The sequence below is a fragment of the Crocodylus siamensis genome, chromosome 1, assembly GCF_052110815.1.
Source record: "Crocodylus siamensis isolate JL-2025a chromosome 1, ASM5211081v1, whole genome shotgun sequence".
Taxonomy (NCBI): domain Eukaryota; kingdom Metazoa; phylum Chordata; order Crocodylia; family Crocodylidae; genus Crocodylus; species Crocodylus siamensis.
Window position 1 is genome coordinate 259,524,017 of NC_143395.1, and position 20,917 is coordinate 259,544,933.

The 20,917-nt window shown below is 43.1% G+C and overlaps 1 long non-coding RNA gene across 1 annotated transcript; it reads right to left on the bottom strand.

Annotated features, from left to right (window-relative positions):
- Positions 1–13,034: 13,034 nt before the first annotated feature.
- LOC149874428 (uncharacterized) lies at positions 13,035–19,636 on the bottom strand. Its single transcript, XR_016439941.1, has 4 exons — positions 19,491–19,636; positions 19,274–19,396; positions 13,231–13,392; positions 13,035–13,154 (listed from the first exon to the last, which is right to left on the bottom strand). It is a non-coding gene; the product is annotated as an uncharacterized LOC149874428 (long non-coding RNA).
- Between the last annotated feature and the right edge of the window lie 1,281 nt (positions 19,637–20,917).

Genomic DNA, 20,917 nt, shown 5'->3' on the forward strand with positions numbered 1-20,917 from the left:
TAAAATCTATTCATGAAGCCCATGAAGTATTTATCAAAACAACATCACCATACCAAAAAATTAAAAATTAATTGGTTTACCATCCGTTAAAAGTAATTAAAAAAATAAGAAAAAACTTGCATTAATCAGTATGTTTTTCTACTCTTGACCCTCACCTGCTTCATTGAAAAATAAAATAGTGTTTTGATGAGCTATTGTTGAGAAACTATTAATTCAAGGAAATGTTAGCAAGGAAAGGAAATTTTAAATCAAGTGAGATTTAATCTGGACTGTTACTGGGTTACAGCCTAAGTGTCTACAGACCCTTACAAGAGCACAACAAGAGCATAGCGGCTTTCAAAGAAATTGCAGCTCAAAATATTCTGCAGAAGTAAACGCTAGCAGACTGAAGTATTCCCTCCTGCTTCCCTGAGCATCCAGACCTAAGTTAAAAGAGCCTCTTGGCACTACAGCTATTCTAGTACTTGTCATAGAAAGAACTTGGAAGGGCAGGGCCACACAAGTGAAAAGGGAAGCAAACAAGATACCAGTGTAGACCTGAATATTTTCTGATCTGAAAAAAAAGATTCTTTTGAAGAGCAATGTGCCCAGATGAGTGTGGACAAAGCACTGGTTTCATAGAGACTGTTCTGTAGAGACGACTTGAAGCTGCAAAATTCATATTTTTCCTTGGATTCCAAATACCACCAAAGCTCACTGATGTTTGGATTTAGGATTTTTGTTTAGCTCATCACTGTTAGAAAAAGAGATGGGCCCCTTGTGAAATTCAGGCCTGTGTGGACTTCCACATACCCTTTCTCCTCTCATTGTCACAATTCCGGGATTTGACTCAGCACCCCTCTAGCCCTATCCCATCCTGGAAACAGAAGCCATGTGCAGAATTCAAATCCTCATCCTGATTTGGATCTCAGTCTCTCAAAAAAATTCCAGACTCTGGTTTTTAAACACTTGGATAATGGGGTGTTAAGTGGATAATTATTTATCTACCAATGTCTTCTTGCTTTATAGCCTGTTAAGTAGGGATATAAAAACAGCTCAGAAGAGAACAGTGCTTTTAGTTTGAAAAGCCCATCCTCTGCTAAGAACACTCTGAAGTCTTGTTTATGGAAATCTTTTGCACTTTATCTATCAGTTTAAAGGCTAAACACTCTAAATCCAAAAGGAAATTTAAACAGAAGAAAGTACGAAAGAAAGAATGAACTAAGCAAGGGCTGATGTGACAGCAAAGATTGAACAGGTTTTAATTTATCTTGACAGCTCTGACATCATTGCATGCCAGACAAACTGTGTTACCAAGGGATTGAGTGGCACATCAGAGAGGGTCATGAACCCTGGGGCACACTCCCCTCCCGTGGGAGAAAACACACACACACATAGCGTGTGGTGCCTCCATGTAGTATTTTCTGTCAGGCTGAATCATTCAACAGGCTGAACAGCATGAAAGGAATCATAATTTGGGTGAAAATAAGAACCCAAATTCTCCAAAAGAGGAAAGCCATTGTAACAACCTGATGGCTAGGTCACTCTCAGGGTCTGAACCTAGAATCTGCAACTACATAGCAGGAACCACCTATCCCTTAAGCTAAAGAGGCAAGTAGCAAATGATCGTAGGCTAGTATCCCTAAGTGGCCAGTCTTTCAGAAAGTGCTATGGCATGCACTGTGCCAGTCTCACTGAGATAGGGCATAATAGCTTGAGACAAAAAGATTTCTATGATCCATCTGGCCTAGCTCTGGTAGTCAAAAGGCAGTTACCATTAAAGTAAGGGAGCTTAATCTTGCATAGAAGTTGAGGACACTCAGCACTGCACAGAATCAAGCCCTTTGAAAGAAGCACACACCATTGCAGGGATGCAGATGATGAAATGTCAGGTGATGTCCTGGTCCACTATTAACTGACCAGCCTAAGAATTCCAGCAATGTTTCAGGTTAGAGCCAAGGGGAACATACTGCTGCTAACTTAGTTAAATGCTGGAGGAAGGTGTCAAATTCAAGCTCAACTGCTGTGAGAGGTCCACTGCCTTCCACTCCACTTGGATCACCCTCAGCTCCTGTCCAGGGTCTTGCAAGAAACACATGGCTTTGCAGACTTATTAGTCGGTTGACAGGTAGCCCCATATTCAAAGGCATGGGGAAGAAGCTTTATAATCATGTTTCCCCAAGGAAGATCTAACAAACACAGCAGTTCCATTTTCAATTAACTCACCTCCTCTCCTCACTGTAACCCCAACCCCAACTAAAATTAGCATTAAGTACAGACATGAAAAAGACACCCCAAACAAATTCTTATGCAATTCACAAATCTGTACCTGGGCTGATTGCTCAAGTTGCCTTATTAAAGTTGCACCTGCTTTAAATTGTGATGCTGCCAAATTAGATGGAAAAACATGCAAATACTTGTAGCTCTCTGGCAAATTAGCATGCGTAGTGCACAAGCGTGAAGATTGCTTGGAGGGGGAGAAGTACTACCATCATTTGACTAATTACTGAAGCAGGAAAATTAGGAGAAAGGGTGGCTGAAAAAGAAAAAAAAAAAAAAAATCAATCCAGTCATATATTCAGCTTTTATAGAGCTTGCCAGACAGTACAAAGAAAGTACATTTGCACCTTTTCTATGATAAACTGAAAGTAATGGTGACTGACATCTATGATAATGGAGGTTACCTTGTAGTTCACTTTGTAGACAGTTCTACCTGTATACTTTAATAAATAAATTGTGGGAATTAGCTGTTTGCAACTATGAGGCTGTGGCATATTAATTTTATATACACAAACTATGATGATTTAGGTTGAAACAGCAGGCACCCTAAAGTTAAAAAACACAGATTTATGGTTGTTTGACCAACCCTAATTCCACCCATCTGTATTCCTATCTTGTGCATCTCAGGAGGCAGAGTATTGTGGAAAGAACACTACGTATAACAGTCTATATTACAATACATACTTCCAAGAGGAACAAATTACGGTTGCCTTCCTAACTACTGCATGCTTTGCTTTGCAATCTAAATAACATTGTTAATGTCACTTTTTAAAATAACTTCATTTTTTTGAAGGAATAAAGTTAAAAACTAATTATGTTATATGCAACTCACATTTTTCTGGAGGGACACAACCAAGAAGAAGGAATTAAGAGCTCATTTCTGAGCTAAACCTGAACAGAATTTAACAGGTAGAAACTTTTGGCCATAGGTTTCCCTTTTCAAGGCTAAGTACAGACAGTCATAAAGCCAAAGGCTAAATTGATTCAGTCTTTGCAGGTTAGTCTAAGCTGCAAAGATTGAACCAATAAGCAAATGAACAAACATTCACTTTCGATTCAGGAAATACAGCCACCTACCTGCAGTGGCTTAAGCAAGGGGGATGCTACTGCATAGATCTCTGGCATGTAGCCAGTAGGGCTGTGTGAAGATTTAGTCCCCAATCTCTGATTCTGAATCAAATCAGAAGACCCTTTAATGTCTCCGAATCAAATCTGAACCCTCTGAATCAATTCAGAGAGATTCGGAGATTCAGACAGACACAGCTTTAAATGTTTTGTCTACAAAGCTCTAGGTAGCAGGTAGCTTATGAACGCTGAGATTCTGGGGCACATGGAGTGCCCCACAAAAGCACAGGGGGCTCCCCAGTGTGCTCAGCAGCAGACCCAGAAGTGGACCAGAGGCACTACCAGTCCACTTCTGGGTTCCCTGGACAGTATTTTGGGCTCCCCTCCACCCCAGTGTCTCCCCAGCTTGGAGACTGGTGCCTCCTGCGTCTGGGGGGACACCTGGGGTCCCCCTGAAGCTGATTGTCAAGCCAGGGGAAGCACGGGAAGCTCCCCCATATGCTCCCTAGCGGACCTGGAAGTGGACTAGAAGTACTTTCAGCCCACTTCCAGCTTCAGTGCCAAGCATGTGGCCCCTGCCCCCACTCCATGAGACATTCCATGTGCTCTAGCATCACAGCATTCACAAGCCAAGCCTGGTACCTCGAGGTAGGTAGAAAAAACATTTAAAGCTGCGTCTATGGCCAAATTGCCGATTCTCTGAATCAGCATCAAATCTTCAGATTTGGTTTTGGCCAAATCAAATCAGGGACAGTGATCCAAATCATTGTCCCCAATTCAGGCCAAATATGAACCAAATAGGGCTCGCTTTGCATACCCCCAGTAGCCAGCATGGACTGTGTGTTTGCTTTCTCTTCCTGCTGCCCCCAAGGTCTCTGGGATTTGCAGTCTAGACTCACAGCAGCAGGACCCTGCAGGGTTGCTCATCTGGGTTTTGTAGTCCACAGTCACAGCCAGTAGGACTTTTAGCAAGTTTTTAGCAGGACAGGGAAGCTCTGTACTTGGGGGAAGGGAAGTTTAACCAGCTGTGGTTTGCTTGGGGAGGTGTGGCGGGGGGGTGTGGCAGGGAGCCAGCCCTCACTGCTCTGGCTAGGGAGCAGAGGGGTGGGGCCAGCCCTGCTCTCTGAAGCAAACAGCCCAGCCCAGTCCAGGGCTGGAAAATGCTGGGATATTGGGGGACTTGGATTTAACGTGAATCAGGAGAGGGTCTGGGACAGAAGTTTCATAAACTGATTTGATCCAAATCAATTAAGTCTGATACTACATTCAACCAGGTTATCTTAAACCAGTGTCAGCCATTATGAACTGATATATGACATCAATCTCTTCTCCCTTGTCCAGGTGATAGGTCACCTGGTCATAGAAGGAAATAAGATTGGTCAAGCAAGACCTACCCGCAACAAACCCATGCTGGCTATCCCTCAGGATGTTGCTATCGGCCAGTCTGTTAAGAATGGCCTCTTTGATAATCTTTTCTAAGACCTTCCTCAGGACAGAGGTCAGGCTGATGGGCCTATAGTTTGCCAGATTCACTTTCCTCCCTTTCTTGAAGAAAGGCACCACATTGGCCTTCTTCCAATCTTTGGGCACTTCACCAGAGCACCAGGAGTTCTTGAAGACCCATGCCAGGGGCTGAGCTATGATGCTAGCCAGCTCCTTGAGTACCCTGGGACATAAACTGTCAGGGCTGGCTGACTTGAAGGTGTCCAGCCTCTCAAGGTGTTCCTTCACGAGGTCAGCATTGATGGAGGGTAAGGAATCGCCCTCACCAGGGTCTCCCTGTCCCATAATGGGCAGGGGTGTCCCATGGGACTGATGAAAGACCGACGCAAAGTACCCATTTAGCAAGTTGGCTTTTTCCTGGGCGTTGGTTGTCAGTTGTCCCATCTGGTTTAGCAGGGGTCCAATGTTGCCCTTGCTTTTCCTCCGGCTCCCCATCTATTTAAAAAAGGACTTTTTATTGTCCTTGATACTTGTAGCTAATTGGAGTTGCAGCCTTGGCTTTCCTGGTTCACTCCCTGCAGGTCCAGACCAGCGCAGAGTATTCCTCCTTGGAGGTGGATCCAGTCCTCCATCCTTTATAAGTCTTTCTTTTTAGATGCAGGAGGTCTGCTGTTCACTGGAGAGCCAAGGGGGCTGTTGTGCCTTTTTGCTGCCTTTCCTCCAAGATGGGATAGACTTTGCTTGTGCATCCATGATCACTCCTTTGGGGAGCAACCACTCATCTACCTAACAGTTATTTAGTTACCAGCTAACTGCGATGGCCTCAGCAGAGCTGACTTGGGTTTAGTATCTGATGTTTGTTTTCTCCAGAAACAAAAGTGTGGTACCCATAGATCAGACACCTCCTTTCTACCTATCATTCATTTAGGACAAGACCATTTCAAATAAAGTAAGTCTTAAAACAAGAGACTGACTTTATGCATGCCTAACTTACCTGACATCTGTCCGTCTTCCATGTGGGGATCTGGGTAGGGGTATGCTTTTTATGGACACCCTGAAACCTATAAAGTTTCTCTGGCATTATCTGTTCCCAAACTATTTCTTTCCCCACTCCTGCTTTAGCAATTATTTCTTTTAAAGGCTCCAAGATGGAAAGGAATTAAAGTGACTAAATAAAAATAGTTTGTAACTGTTTATAAGCCTTTTGAGATCTGAGCCCATGGGTTAGCAAAACAAGTCTTACATGTTTCTTGCATGAAGGACAGGATTCCCAAAGCTAACATTTTCCTCCATTCAGAAGGTAGGACAAGTTGGCACCTTAAGGCTGTATACATATGTTCAAATGATCCTGCATTCGTTCTCCTGGTAAAAAAACCCCCAACTTAACAGAAGTGCCTGAAGAGACATTTGAACGCTGAACCATTCAAGAGCAGACAGCCTGCAGGGCTGAGACTGTGCAGCCGGGGGGCGGGGGAGGCAGGCCTGTATACACATCTCAGTGTATTCTGAAAGCTCCCTTAGTCTGCCTGGAGACAGAATGGCAGCAGTGCACAGTACAGCCCTGTTTGGCTGACCCAGACTGCTCAGGGTCAGCCTGTGTCTTCGTACTATACAAGGCAGGAATTCTGCAAGCTTTGCTCCCTGTTTGGCTAGAGTAGTAGAGTACAGTAAGTGACATGCTGTCTCCTTGAGAAGGCTAGGAGGAAAGCACACTGGGATGCTGGAGGGCTATGCTTTGGCTTCTTTCAAAAGAGAACACATTTTCTTTCTCAGGAGAAACTCTCCTGGGAGTGATTTAATTCTGGTTGTTCCCAGGTTATTTTTCTCCAGGACTGGCCATTTTTTTGCAAGGAAAAAAATCTTGAACATCTGTAGGCTCATGCAGTGACCCTCCCAGGAGAAATGGAAAGTCTGTGCAAGGCCTTAGAGACTAATTGGTTCAGAAAGGCATGAGCTTTCAGAGCCAATAACCTACTTTGTCAGATGCTCACGATGCTACTACTTAGTTTGGCCCCATGTAATGTTTTACTTAGGGGCCCCATTGTCTCTCAAGACAACAGCCTACTTCATCAATGCTCCATTGTCTCTCAGGAGTGCTCTAAGATTTGGAAAGCTATTGCTTCCTTTGTTCTACCATTGAATAAAAGCAGTACAAGCATGTAATAAACATTTCACTACCTCAATATATGTTATCATCTCTCAATAGCTAGGTTACATATCAGTAGTAGTAGATTATTACATAGCAATTCCCTATTTGTCACGCAGAGGAAACTACCATCTCCCATTAAAATAACTGGAAAAAAGAAATAAAATTCATACTTAAAGGGTGACCTAGGATTGGAAAGCACAGAGAAGAAGCAAGCAAGATGATACAGCTGTTGTAACATGCAAATTAATTTAAAGAATCCAGTTTAAACACTACTGATTGCTTGTTTACTTTATCTGAATTATAACTGAGAGGCTACTGTTACCCTTACTAGTTCCTACAGTACACCTGAGTCCTAAATTTTTGGGCAGAGGTTGTCTCTTATTTAGCATAAATAGTGAATGGGCCTTGATGTTAGTCAGAATTCCCAGGCATGTTGCAATTACAATTCATAATAATTATTTACAGAAAATCAGTGCTAGTCTGAAACCACACCTGAACAGAGATATTCAGTGATACAAAACTATGACAAGTGGTGTAGTAGTTTGTGGTATAAACCAATGTTTATTCAGGATGAGCTTAAAATAGGGGTAGGCAATTATTTCACCTGGAGAGCTACTTAACAAGTTTTGGTGAGCTGTTGAGGGCTGAACACAAAATTTATGGTAAAGTTATCATTTTAACATATTATAGATAAAAAACAAATCATATGCTAGTAATCAAACATTTATAAAATATTTTAATTTTATTTAAAAAAAAAAATTTTGTCCCGATTTATATTTTTTTGAGTAGTTTATGTAACAGCGACTGCATAATGGCTCAAAATAAAGTCTCTCCCCCAAGGGAACCAAAACCAGCTAACAGGACACTCAGCTGAGGGAGGCTGTCTCCACCTCTGACAGAGCCCTGCTACTATCCAGCCACCCCTCACATCACAAAGGAGTTCCTGCCTCAGCCTGCAGGCTAACATACCCATCAAGAACTGCCTGCCCCCAACTCGTTCCCATCCACACTTGCCCCCACAAAGCCTAGGGAAGCCCAGATGCTCCTTCCTGCCTGCCTCACCTTTCCACCAGGGCCCACCCATTGCCTAGCGGCTCCCCTTCCCCCAGACAAAGCCCCAGCCCCAGAGTGTTAGGGGCAGCCTCACCTGGGTGGACAGGACAGGACTAGTGCTAGCGGCAGCTGGGAGGTGGCAGGTGGCTGGTGATACAGCTGGGAGGTAGCAGGTGATGCTGCATGAAGCAAGGCAGGAGCCAGAGCCAGAGCCAGGGTTACAACTGAGGCTTCACTTGCTGGGAGGTGCCAGGGAAGCTCTGTTGCCTCCAGGCACAGATGCAGAGTGCCTGCCACACAGTCCTAGTGTCCAGGGTACCTCCTGTCAGCTCCAAGCCACAGGCAGGCAGGGCACCACTAGCCCAGCCCAAGCAGGGGCACTGAGGCCCAAGTGGAGCTCACCCAGGGTCTGCCACATGGATGCTAGGTGGAAGCAGCCCCAGCCACCCACCTGGCTCCTTGCAGTGTTAGCAGAGGATGAAGCTGGAGCTGCTGAGGCCCAAGAGAAGCTCACAGGACAAACTCTGCCCTTTGTAGGGCCTCTAACATCCAACGCACACACTCTGGCCTTCACTGGGCCCCTTTTATACCACCCTCTCTCACACGGCCTTTTGTACTCCACCCACTCACTGGGCCTCTCACATATTGCCCCTCCCCAGGCCACCCTCAACCTACCGTACTCCATGCTGCACTTCAGGTCCTCCTTGGGCCCTACTCTCCATGTTACTTCAGGCTATCCTACTCACCCTCCAGCTGCGGTACACACAGCACTTCAGGCTGTCCTCTCACAGACCCTACTTTACATGACCAATGGCCTGATGCCTTACTCCACGTTGAACTCAGTTGTTGGCCCCTTGCTAGCATAGCACTTCAGGTCAACCATGCACCCTGCTCTGTGCGGGCCCCCACATATTTCTGTCCCCTAACTGGGGCCATCAGGGTCTTCCACCCTAGAGGGTTCAGGTACCTCTCCGAAATATGCCTGCCCCCCCTAACATTAGGGTCTTTTAGCTTACGGGCTCAGGTGCCTCTTTCTAGTTGTGCCTGTCCCCATACCTGTCCCTACCTCAGGGTAACCCACCTGCATCTGGGCCTCGGGTTTTAAGGTGCCCCTACCCACCTTTCACTGGGGAGGAAACTGGCGTGGCATTTCTGGGGCACTACCCCACCACGGGGAGTCCCATCAGACAATCTTTCCCCAGCATGGTGCAGTTTTCAGTCGTGCCCAGGACCAGGATCCTCCTGCCATCTCCATAGCTTCTGCCTTTACCTCCAATGTACTCCTGAGCAGCAGCTCAGCTGGGTAGTGACTTTCCAGCACCAGACTGCTGCCTAAGTCCCGAGAGCCTGAGCTAAAATGGCTGCCGCTTAGCCCTCTCCCTGAGTCACAGGGCTCTCCTGCAGTCATGTGACCACCTCATTAAGGCTAGTCTACACTTGCGAGCTGCCCTGCTGCCTGCTCTCAAACCTTTAAGTGGCAGGCACCAAAGGTACTCTGCCACAGTGGACCAGATACAGCCCACAGGTCATATTTTGCCCACCCCTGAGTTTAGTGGTTTCAAGTCATTTTCACTCTTAAAAGATTTTAACCAAGGTTTTGAGAAGTGAAAGGAAACAGTAACCTTTTGGTGCTCAATCTCTAGGCCCTGTGAGCTAGATAATTGGTGCAGGGCCCCTCTGCAGGCTGAATTGGACCCTGTACACCAGGATCGGGGCCCTCCGCCACCTCCCCTGACCTAGCATGGAGTCATGTTATCTCACCCGTTGGACTCCCCATAGATCTGTTAATTTGGCAGCAGAGGGGTGTCCACTGCTTCTCTGCTGCTAAAGTTTCAGACATCTGAGAATCCTTGCAGGCCAGATGACATGACTCCATAGTCCAAATCTGACCCCCAGGCCAGGGGCTGAGCACCCCTGCACTAGCTTGTTTTCCGTTCCAAAATATGCAAAGAGACTTCTTACCAGCGATGATGACAATTGCCTGGCAGACTGCTAGATTTCAATCATATGGTCTCCTCTATCCTTTTGTTACTCTTTAACAACAGGCTTAAGATGGACCAGCATCACTGAATGAATGAGCTGGTTTTCACAATAGTCAGTTGACAGTCAAAGCCTCTTACTGAGTTGCCCAAGGTGGTTTGGAGGTTTAGAATAGAACTCTACACATGTGACTCTGAGACTGCCCAAAATTAAAAAGCAAGTTTACAAGGATAAGTAACCCAGAGTCCTTCCTTAAGGAAGTGGCCACTGAGATTATATGGTGCATAAGAAATACCTGTGCCAACATCCCTGAAGCCAAACATATGGATCTCATTCTTAGATCAAGTAGTATTTTGACATAGTTGGAAGAAGAAAACTGAGCTGTAGAGCTGCCTGCTCTACTCTCAAATGATTGCCTGCCTTTTTCTTCATTGTAATATGTGACTGTATAATTTTTATTGCTAATAATGAAGAGTTTTGCTGTCTACCAAAGATGCCCTCCACCCCATCTCAACATATATAAATTTAATGACCATCTGCAGACAACCAGAAAAGCTTTCCATAACCTTGGCTTGGGTTGTTTGCTGTTCTTTACAAAGTGTAATTAGCACTTCCTGCACACATAAACAGGTGCTAATCTAACATACAAGACATTTTTTCCTTTCCAACTATGTGCTAATAGTTCTCAATTTTGAAAAGAAAGCCCAAGGCAAAATGCTTTTTAATGGATCAAAATGAGAAAAATTCAATTTTCACACTTATCTCTGGGTGAATCATGCAAATAACTGTAAATGGAGGGATGCTCAAAAACATAAACCAAATGATGCAGAATCACAGAAGCTAGAGATGGAAAAGGTCAAATAGGTCATTTAGGACAGAATGAATGACATTTTTGGAACAAACCTTTAATAGTTTTCCCAGCCAGTTCTGGATTTTTCCTACAGTCCATAATTTTTTATTTATTTATTTATTTTACTATGGGCAAAGTTTTCAAAAGTAATTTATAATTTTTGGACCACCAACATGAGACAAAGGATGGATGCTTAGCTGTTGCTGAAAATCATGCCTCTTACTGAAAATCAGAAGCGAGGAATTGAAGCAATTCTGAAATTCTCAACCACAGCGGCTGTGCCTATGTGAGATTCTTACTGCACAGTAGCGTTGTGTGGCACGAACATGATGCTATTGTGCAGTTAGTGTCACTGGAAGCCACATGGGGAAGTAACTGTGCCATAATACCCATTACTATGTAGTCATTTAGTACTTGGGTATGCAATTACTAAATGACCGTACAGTAACAACTGCGCAGCCAGCATCTCATGTAGACACGGACAGTTTGCATCATGGTAGTACTTTTAGACTCTCACTCATGACTGAGGCCCCATTTTAGCTATGTATAATACAAACAGAGTAAAAGATTGATGTTTCTCTCCATTTCAGCCTGAAATGTCCCCAGCAATAGTCACTTCATCATTTCCTTGGGAGACTTTCACAGACAAATTAAGAAATATCTCTGTCGAAAACATTTCCCAATCATGTACATATTCCAGGTCACCTTTTTATGTATTTGAATGTGCATTATATTTAATATACAGTCCCACTGAACAGATTTATTTTATTTTAGCTCATTTGTTGACTTTTTTCTCACTGTGCTTGTCTTCCGAGATGACGTCTCATTTTTTTCCAAGGGGCCCACAGATGAAAAGTTATACAGGGCCAAACTTAAAAACAACAGCCTCTGAATTTGTGCAGTTGTTGGCACATTCACAGAACTGGATTTACCCTTAGATAGTGAGGTAGAAAAAAGGTGCCTCATGCCTTTATCTAGTGTGTGTGCGCAGTGCGATTTGCATTTGTACCAAACTATGGATACAACTTTTGAGGGAGAGCTGCAGTCTCTTTTGACAACTTGGCATACAACAGTATTTTGAACTAATTTTAGTTCTAGAAGGAAAAGGAAGCAACTCACTGCCATTTCCATTAGCAAAAACATAGTGCCTATGATTTGTCCCTCCATGTTATAACCACACTGAGAACAAAAGGTGTAAGACACACAAGAAGCCTGTAACAGCTGCTATAAACTAGAACACTACAGGACATGCAAGCAACAAGTATAACTGTATCATAACGCCTCTTAGATAGGAAGTGCACATGTGATGTTGGCCCAGATGCTCAAACGCATTAAAAAAGTTACATACAGTTTGGATTTACCTCATAGGTTTAAGCATGACCTACAAAAGAACTCATTTTGTATCTCTATTTGCTTCTTTTTGGGGCCTTTACCTAAAGAGTGCTTTACCTGTACACCATTTTTTGTAGCTTTGCCATACATTTACCAGCATGACTTGCTTATTTTCTTTGACTTCAGGAGTTTGGCCTGCTCCAATATCATCATTTCCCCCCCCCCCCCCCCCCCCCCCCCCCCCCCCCATCAGCAAGAACAAGCTTTGTACTGGCTCACAAGACCTTCCTTTGTCAAAAGGAAGTCTGGGGATCTCTTTGGAAGATGAAGAAGATTGCAGCAGGCTTAAGAGGAGGTTTTAGGCAAGATAATGGAAGCCTGAGATGGGGTATGAAGGTGGTATTGGGAAGAGAGGAATAAAAAAAGGTAGGGATGCTAGGACAGGAGACAACAGCCTGAAGTCCCGTGGGAAAACTAGAAGGAACTTGGGTGTCAAGTGTTGCGAGGATAATGGGTTTAGTATGACCAAAGAACTTCCAGCTAAAGGTGGATAAGGCATTCATGCAAGTACAGAGTATACATGAATTCCCTTAATTCTTAGGCGTAATTTTACAACTCCTCTGGTCAGGTGTGAATCAGTCCCTTGTGTCTTGAGAACAAAGGGTGAAGAGCTGAAGCCAGTCATCACTGTTGCTGGCTGTGGGGAGGAAGCACACATACAGTGTTCTCTCTCGGGAAAACTTGACAATTTATGTTTCTTTTTGTTCTGTTCCATTTAAAATAAAGGATACTCAGACTGATAGCATGTCAGTGGAAAAAAAAATACAGCCAAAAACAAAGAAGGAAAAAAAAAGTTACCATGAACAAAAGCAGTCTCCTGAAATGCAGGTTATATTTTATTTAAATGGGAAAGCACAGCTTAACTTCAAATGACAGCACATTTTGGATACCACTGCAATGAAGTCTGGAGTATATTTGTGATTGCTTCAACCAGTGCAGATTGAAGAGAGAACACGCTTTCCCCTGCAACAAACAGATTAATTTACATACTTTATCCAGTCTTTCCAACCCAAATCTATTCTTTAGAAATTTTAGTTACCGTGTTCAAATTGCTTCTCTTCTGTGTCTAACAACATGCAGGTCCCTTCAAATAACAACTGCTGTTATTTAGTAAAATGTCTTCCCCAGGTCAACACACTTTCATTTCAGGGTAGATAATCCCGAGTATATTCTCTGCAGGAGGTAGGACTGCGCTCTGAAACTGAGAGATGCATTGTCAAGGTAATAAAATGAAAGTTGAATTTAGATGAAATTAGTTAGAAACAGAGCCCTTTACATTAGCCTTTTAGTCTCACTGCTAGTCAAGTTTCCATAAGGGCTCTTCAAAAATATGGATAAGAAAATATGTATTTTTTATGGAATGAATCAAATGGAATAGTCTGACTTGACTTTCACGCATGAAGGAGAATGTGTAGAAAAGCAATGCGAGTGAAAGAGAAATAATAGATCATAACACAAAAATGAATTAGGATGAGAGCCATGCATTGCCTTTAAGCACTTCGCACCAAAAAGAGGACCTATTAAACCTTTACACAAAAAAGGCCATTTGTCTCTTAACTCTTACATTAAGTCACTTGAAAAAGAAATTGGACTGTAATACAAAAGGTTCCCAACAAAAATGAGTCATTATATGGATTAGTATACAACAGCACTTAGGTTTGTGGGGTTTAGGCATTTAAAAAACCAAACCAAACCAAAACAAACCCCCCCCCACAAAAACAAAAAACTAAGAGGCCAGTGTGGACTTACTATTAATGCATTCCAAATTTCTTGACCGCTTTGTTACTGGAGACACGTCTATCTTTTAAGTAATTTCTAAATACTATTTCTCTTCATTTATGTATTTGCTACTTTTTTGTAAAAATATTTCATTTGTCAGTTTCCTTCACCCACTTGCAGTGTTTACCCGATTACCTTTCTAGAAGGTAATCAGAAAATGTGTAAAATATAAAAAGAAATCAATATTAACCCTTAAATAAGTGTGTATCCTCTGGAAAAGACCTCAAAAGCTACAAATCAGAGAACCCTTTCCCAGATCATTCCTCTACAATAGGTATCATCCAATCAGAAATTATGAAATCCTACTCAAGTAAATGTCCTTTGGATCAGAGTCCCATGTGGCCCGGACATCTACTAGGAGGAAAATCATATGATTCCCCACTCAAACTTAAAAAGCTCCTTTTTAAAAGTTATACTGTATCTACACTTTGGATTGAAGTGTAGTATACAGATCATTGAGCTAGCTGTAAGTGAGCTAGTTGAGAAGTAGGATAAACCAGTTTGTGTGGCGCTCCATCTGGGCAATGACTAGACTGTTTCTGGAGCTAGCTCATGTATGTCTACAACAGATATTCCTCCCCCATTGCCTATTGAGGAAGTTCTAGAACTTCCTCCTCCAATAGTTTCCCCTACTAATTTCCAACATAAGATTTATTCATGGTGGATTAATACCTGTTTATTCTTGTGCCAACAAATGTTGTTTAAGTTAAATAGCTCTTTTTCCTTGGGATTTGCTCTTAATGTATTTAGAGTCATAAAATAGAAAAATAGGGTTGGAAGGGACCTCAGGAGGTCATCTAGTCTAACCCACAACTTCTCTGGTTAAACGCTTCCTAGTATTTTCAACCCTCCTAGTGAGAAAATTCTTCCTAACATCTAACCTAAACTTCTCATGCCGCAACTTGGGACCATTGTTCCCTTGTTCTGTTATCTGCCACCACTGAAAATAGTTTAGCTCCATCCTCTTTGGAACCACCCTTCAGATAGTTGAAAGTTGTTATTAAATCCCCAGTCAGTCTTCTCTTCTCCAAACTAAATGGGCATCTGTACACATCATAGGGTTTAATCCTCATTAAGTTCAATAGGTTTATAAAATTTAAAAACTTGTTTATTTTGGAGTGTCACATCAGTGTTTGCACGTACTAAGTTTTTGAACAAATTAAGCCCGGTCCCCGGCCAGTGCCACAGGAGAGTGGGACGGTCCCACACTGTCCCCCCAGCCTGGGCCCCCCCCCCCACCCCATGCCCTACCATGCAGCTGTAGGAACAGGGAGCCAGCATACAGCACAAGAAGAAAAAACAAAAAGTGGAAGCAATTCAAAAAGCAGCAGCATTTCAAAGGGGTGAACTATAAAAAAAAAAAAAAAAAAAAAAAAAAAGTTGCAGTGCTATCTGGTGGACAAAGAGGCTCATTACACACCTTTGAGTGCCTGTGTTTGAATGCAATGGATCTATGGACACAATGCTTTAATTCACAGTAAGCCAAGCTAAACTACATCTGAAGAGTTTTAATTTAATGCACCAGAAAGACTTAAAGCATCCAGAAAACACACTTGTGCAAACAGTCATGCCACTGCAGCCCAACAAAGGGCAAACGCCCTAAAAAATCCAGTTCCCTCAGCCTTTCCTCAAAAGTCATATCCCCAGCCCTCTAAACACTTTTGTTGTCCTTTGCTGCACTCTCTCCAATTTGTCCACATTCTTTCTGTAGTGGGGGGCCCAAAACTGGATGCAGTACTCCAGATGTGGCCTCACCAGTAATGAACAGAGGGGAATAATCACTTCCCTTGAACTGCTGGCAGTGTTCCTACTAATGGAGCCCAGTATGCCATTAGCCTTCTCTTTGCAAGAAGAGCACACTGCTGGCTCATATTCAGCTTCTTGTCCATTGTAACCCCCTGGTCCTTTTCTGCAGAGCTGCTGCTTAGCCAGTCAGTCCTCAGCCTGTCCTGGTACATGGGACTGTTCCATCTTAAGTGCAGGACTTTGTACTTGTCCTTATTGAATCTTATGAGATTTCTTTTGGCCCAATCCTCAGATGTGTCAAGGTCTCTCCAAATCCTAGCTCTACCCTCTAGAGTATCCACAACTCCCCCCGCAGCTTGGTGTCATCCATGAACTTACTGAGGGCACACTCCATCCCATCTTCCAGGTTACTGATGAAGATATTAAACAAAATGGCCCCAGAATAGACCCCTGGAACACTCCTCTTGACACTAGCTGCCAACTAGACCTTGAGCCATTGACTACTACCCTTAGAGCTGAATGATCCAGTCAGTTTTCTATCCAGCTTACAGTCCATTCTTCCAACTCATACATCCTTAGCTTGCTTGAGAGAATATTGTGGGAGACCATATCAAAAGCCTTGCTAAAGTTAAGGCATATTTTCCCTGCATCCACAGAGCTAGTTAATCTCATCATATAAGGCAATCAGGTTGGTCAGGCATGACTTGCCTTCGGTGAATCCATGCTGACTGATCCTAATCACCTTCTCCTCTTCCAAGTGCTTAGAAATGGATGACTCGAGGACCTAATCCATGCTTTTTCCAGGGACTGAGGCGAGGCTGACCAGTCTGTAATCCTCCTTCTTCCATTTCTTAAAGATGGGCACTGTATTTGCCCTTTTCCAATCATCCAGGATCTGTCATGATCACCATGACATACTTATAGAAACTTTTACTTTTACCCTTCACATCTCTTGCTAGCTGCAACTTCCTGATTTCATGCCTACGTGTCCCAGCAATGCTCTTCTACTCCTCCCTAGTCATTTGTCAAGTTTCCACTTCTTGTAAGCTTCTTTTTTGTGTTTTAGCTCACTGAAGAGTTCCCTGCTAAGCTAAGCTGGTCTTCTGTCATACTTGCTAATCTTCCTGTGAACTGGGATGGTTCCTTCCTACACCCTCAATAAGGTTTTCTTTAAAGTACAGCCAGCTCTCCTGGACTTCTTTCCTCTTCAGACTGGCCTTCCAGAGCATCCTGCCCATGAGTTCCCCAAGAGAGTGGAAGTCTGCTTTTCTAAAGTCCAGGGTCCTTACTCTGCTGGTCTCCTTCCTTCCTGAGGATTCTGAACTCAATCATCTCACAGTCACTGCTACCCAAGTTACCATCCATTACTACATTCCCCACCAATCCCTCCCTGTTTGTGAGCAGCAGGTCATGATCATGGCCCCTAGTTGGCCTCTCCAACACTTACACCAGGAAGTTGTCCCCAGCATTCTCCAAAAAACTTCCTGGATTGCCTGTGTGCTGCTGTATTGTCCTGCCAGCAGATGTCAGGGTGACTGAAGTCCTCCATGAGAACCAGGGCCTGTGATCAGGACACTTGCACTAGCAGTTTGAAGAAAGCATCATCCACCTCATCCTCCTGGTCTGGTGGTCTATGGCAGACACCAGATGCAACATCATCCTTGTTGCTCTTTCCTCTGACCCTAGCTTAGAGACTTTTGACAGGCCCGTCTCCTGATTGAAAGCAGTTGTATACCTTGTCAGTCTTTGTATAGATGCAATATTCCAGACAAGGGTTTCAACAGGATTTTTACACAATGACAAGTCTTTCATACCTAATCAATGTATGGTAGGACTGTGCTCACCTTTGCTGCAGAGGAGGCAAAATATTAATTTAGTTTTGAGATCACATGCTTATATGTGGCCCCTTCTTCATTACCTAGCATTCCCACCTCTTGATCTCCCATTCACATGGTCACAGAAGTCTTCAGTATGGGCTTTGCCTTCCTTTACAAGGTTTAACTCAGTTTGACTTTGTCTTATTCATGCTCTCTCTCTACCATTCCCAACTTCTATGATAGTCTTCTTAGCTGCTCGATTCCTGTTTCCATTTCTTGTAGGCTTCCTTGTTTCTAATATTCTTTAGGAAGCAATTATTCATCCATGTGGGATGGAAGTTTTTCCCCCTTGCTTGGGATGCAGATTTCAGATGGAATTCCTTTACTCAAAGTCTCAGGCAAACTGAGCTGGAAGTAGCTCAAAGGTAACTCCTACTGAATCATAGGCATATTCAATACATATCTGAATACAGAGAAGGCCTTATTCAATGGATAATGGAGTCACTGTAATCCTATTGCAAATGGTAGCAATGCATGGAACAGATGCTAGGGGTTCGCAGTCCCTGTTCACAAGCAAAACTATGGGCAGGAGATGTATGCAACTATGTAGTCATTAACTGAACCTCTAGTAAAAGGAAGGTTCAGCAGCTGGAGATTTGCTGGAGTTAGGGGGTTATAGGTCATGAAGCAATTCTTCCATCACTTTGTGATCTTGGGGTAAGAATTAGTTTCCCTTAAGTGCTATAGGACTTTTTGGAGTCTGGTGAATAGGTGCCAGGGCTAGAACCTGGCAAGTGATCCGCTTTTCTTCAGCTCCCTTAGTGGAAAGGCTGTTGGTAAACAATCTTAATTTAAAGTCTTGGATGAACAAAGCCTAAAATCACACAGGAATTAAGCTAGTCTGGGCATAGTGACATGAATCACTGAGACCCTTCAAAAAGTCTAACCCTCAGAAATTTTGCCTGTGCCATTTTAAAACTGCCATAACAATTCTCTGGTTACATGGCTTAACAGACAAGCATCTTTTTTTTTACATTATACTTCAACTGAAAGTTGTCTGAGGCAGTGGCAGTAGTTTGTTTGGTGTACAGAATCCTGCTGTAGCAGGTTGCCAGCTAGCCTGGCTCAAATCAGTCCTTGAACCCTTTAATCTGGTCCCAGCAACAGTCTTTCTCTGGGCTCAAAAACACAAACTAATGCCCTGGTTTCTTCTACTCCCCAGGGCTCAGACAAAAGCAAACAATCCAACTGACTATACCTATAGCATGCCCAACAGCACAAGCTTCAAAGCCCTGGGTTAATCTGCACCATGGGCTCAGTTACTAATACAAAACAATTCCAAAATAAACTTTCCCAGCCAGGGTTAGCTCCTACCCTCTGGTCTTTCATTGGAGTCCTTTCTCTCCATGCAAACATTCTTCCCTCTAAGTCCTCCTGCTTCCTGTCTCCTTTTATATCCAGGTCAGGCAGTCAGCTTCCCCTCATTACCGAACAACTGAGCCATCTGTGGCCCCTTAGTGGGGTGACCTGTTACGAGCTGGCTAATTAGTTGAGGCCTCCAGCCTGTCACACCTGCATAACAGGATCACTTGGTTGACAACTAGGATCCCTAGGTACTAGCATAACAGGTATGAATAACTGGTACTACTATGCACTTTACTATAATATCTTTAATATATAACTCACTTGCATCTGTGGGTTGTTATAATTTACAAACGCTTTCAGAAGTGAGAGACTTACTTAGTTGAAATAAGCCTGTAACAATATTTATGGTTCATGCCCATTGCCTAATTTGTCTTCCTGTCAATCTTGCCTTTGCCAACACCATCGGAAGATAATTTTCCATTTCAGTGAAAAGCTGACCTGTGAAAAAAAGAAAGGACGGGGAGACAAAAGAAACTGGGGGTCTATTGACAGGGAAGCTGTCTCAGTGAAAATGCAGACAATGATTTCTTACCTGTTATCATAACAAGAAAATGAAAGTCGATACTGAGCAGGGGAAAGTCAAATGTTGTGAAATCTCCAGTGTATTTATCAATCAATAACAAAACCTTCTACCTTTAATATTTCACCCAATAAAGTAGCTGTTACTTCTCTGCAGGATGCCTTCTCTGCTCTCTCTGGCTGGATATGAGTCACAGCTGTTTATAATGTTACATGTGCATTTTGAAGGGGGGAGGGAAGAGAATCCATTATTCATTCGATCAAGCCAACTGATTCCATGAATTATATAAAAGAAACAATTTAAACTATGAAATAAGGATATTATGCAGGAGAGTGATACATATACCAAAATAAGATGAGTCAGGAGCAAAATAAAAATCCTCCCTTGACAGATTAAACAAACAAAAAAGTTCAAGGAAGAAAATGATAAGGCTATAATGACAGAGAAAGTCAGGACTAGATAGTAAGAACAAAAATAGTTTTGTTATCCTTTACTGATAAAAGATTTGAGGCCTTACTAGTCATTACTAGTCTTCATTGTTTGTTAAGATTTGGTAGTATGCCCAGTTTTCTGCAGGACATAAATTAAAACAAGTTTATTCCTTATTGATTTTATAGCCCCTAAACTTCAGGGCGCCAAAAGAACTTGGAAGGGCAATTATAATTTGAAGGGTCTCACATAGGTGTCTTTGGGTCTCTATTTGGGATTAAGAGCTAGAACAGAGCTCCAAAAAGGGATTTAGGTACCTAAAACACAACAGAGGCAGTATTTAGGTCCCCCAGTCCAAAACGACACACTCTTCAAAACCTTTGTTCAGCTGCCTTCTGCCCTTGGAAGGGCTTAGATTCTATGGACACCTACGTTTCTGCCAGCAAATTTCCTTTAGCATCAACATTTCTATTAGTGTATATGCCCAGGACCACCTCAGTCTTGACAGGACCAGTCAGCCTATTTTACTCTTATTCTTCTTCAGCATCTACCAACTCGTGATTTCCCTGACAATCTTGCCTGAGGTGATCAATATGGCTGGAATTCTCATACCAGAGTATCAAGCTCTGCTTTAAATGTAACCCACAGTCTCTCGTACAATGTCCCAGTCAGAGCTTTTTCCCAGGCTGCGAGACACTCACCCCTCTACCTAAGGGGATTCAAACTCATATCTCTTATCTCCTCTGCCCTAGCTTTTAGACAACAGAAGCATTTTCCCTCTTGCTGACTCTAGCTTAGTGACTCATTCTCTTCTGCACAATGGCAGGAGGGGTAAAGGGTGCCCCCTACACAGACCAGTCTGTAGCTTAGTGATTAAGGCACTTATCCAGGACTGTGGTCTGTCCCTGCCCCAAGGGCTTTGGACATATTTGATATGAAATAGTAAAGTTAGTGCTGGGTTTCATATACACGTGCATTAATGTCCTTTAATGAATCATGACTAAATTTGA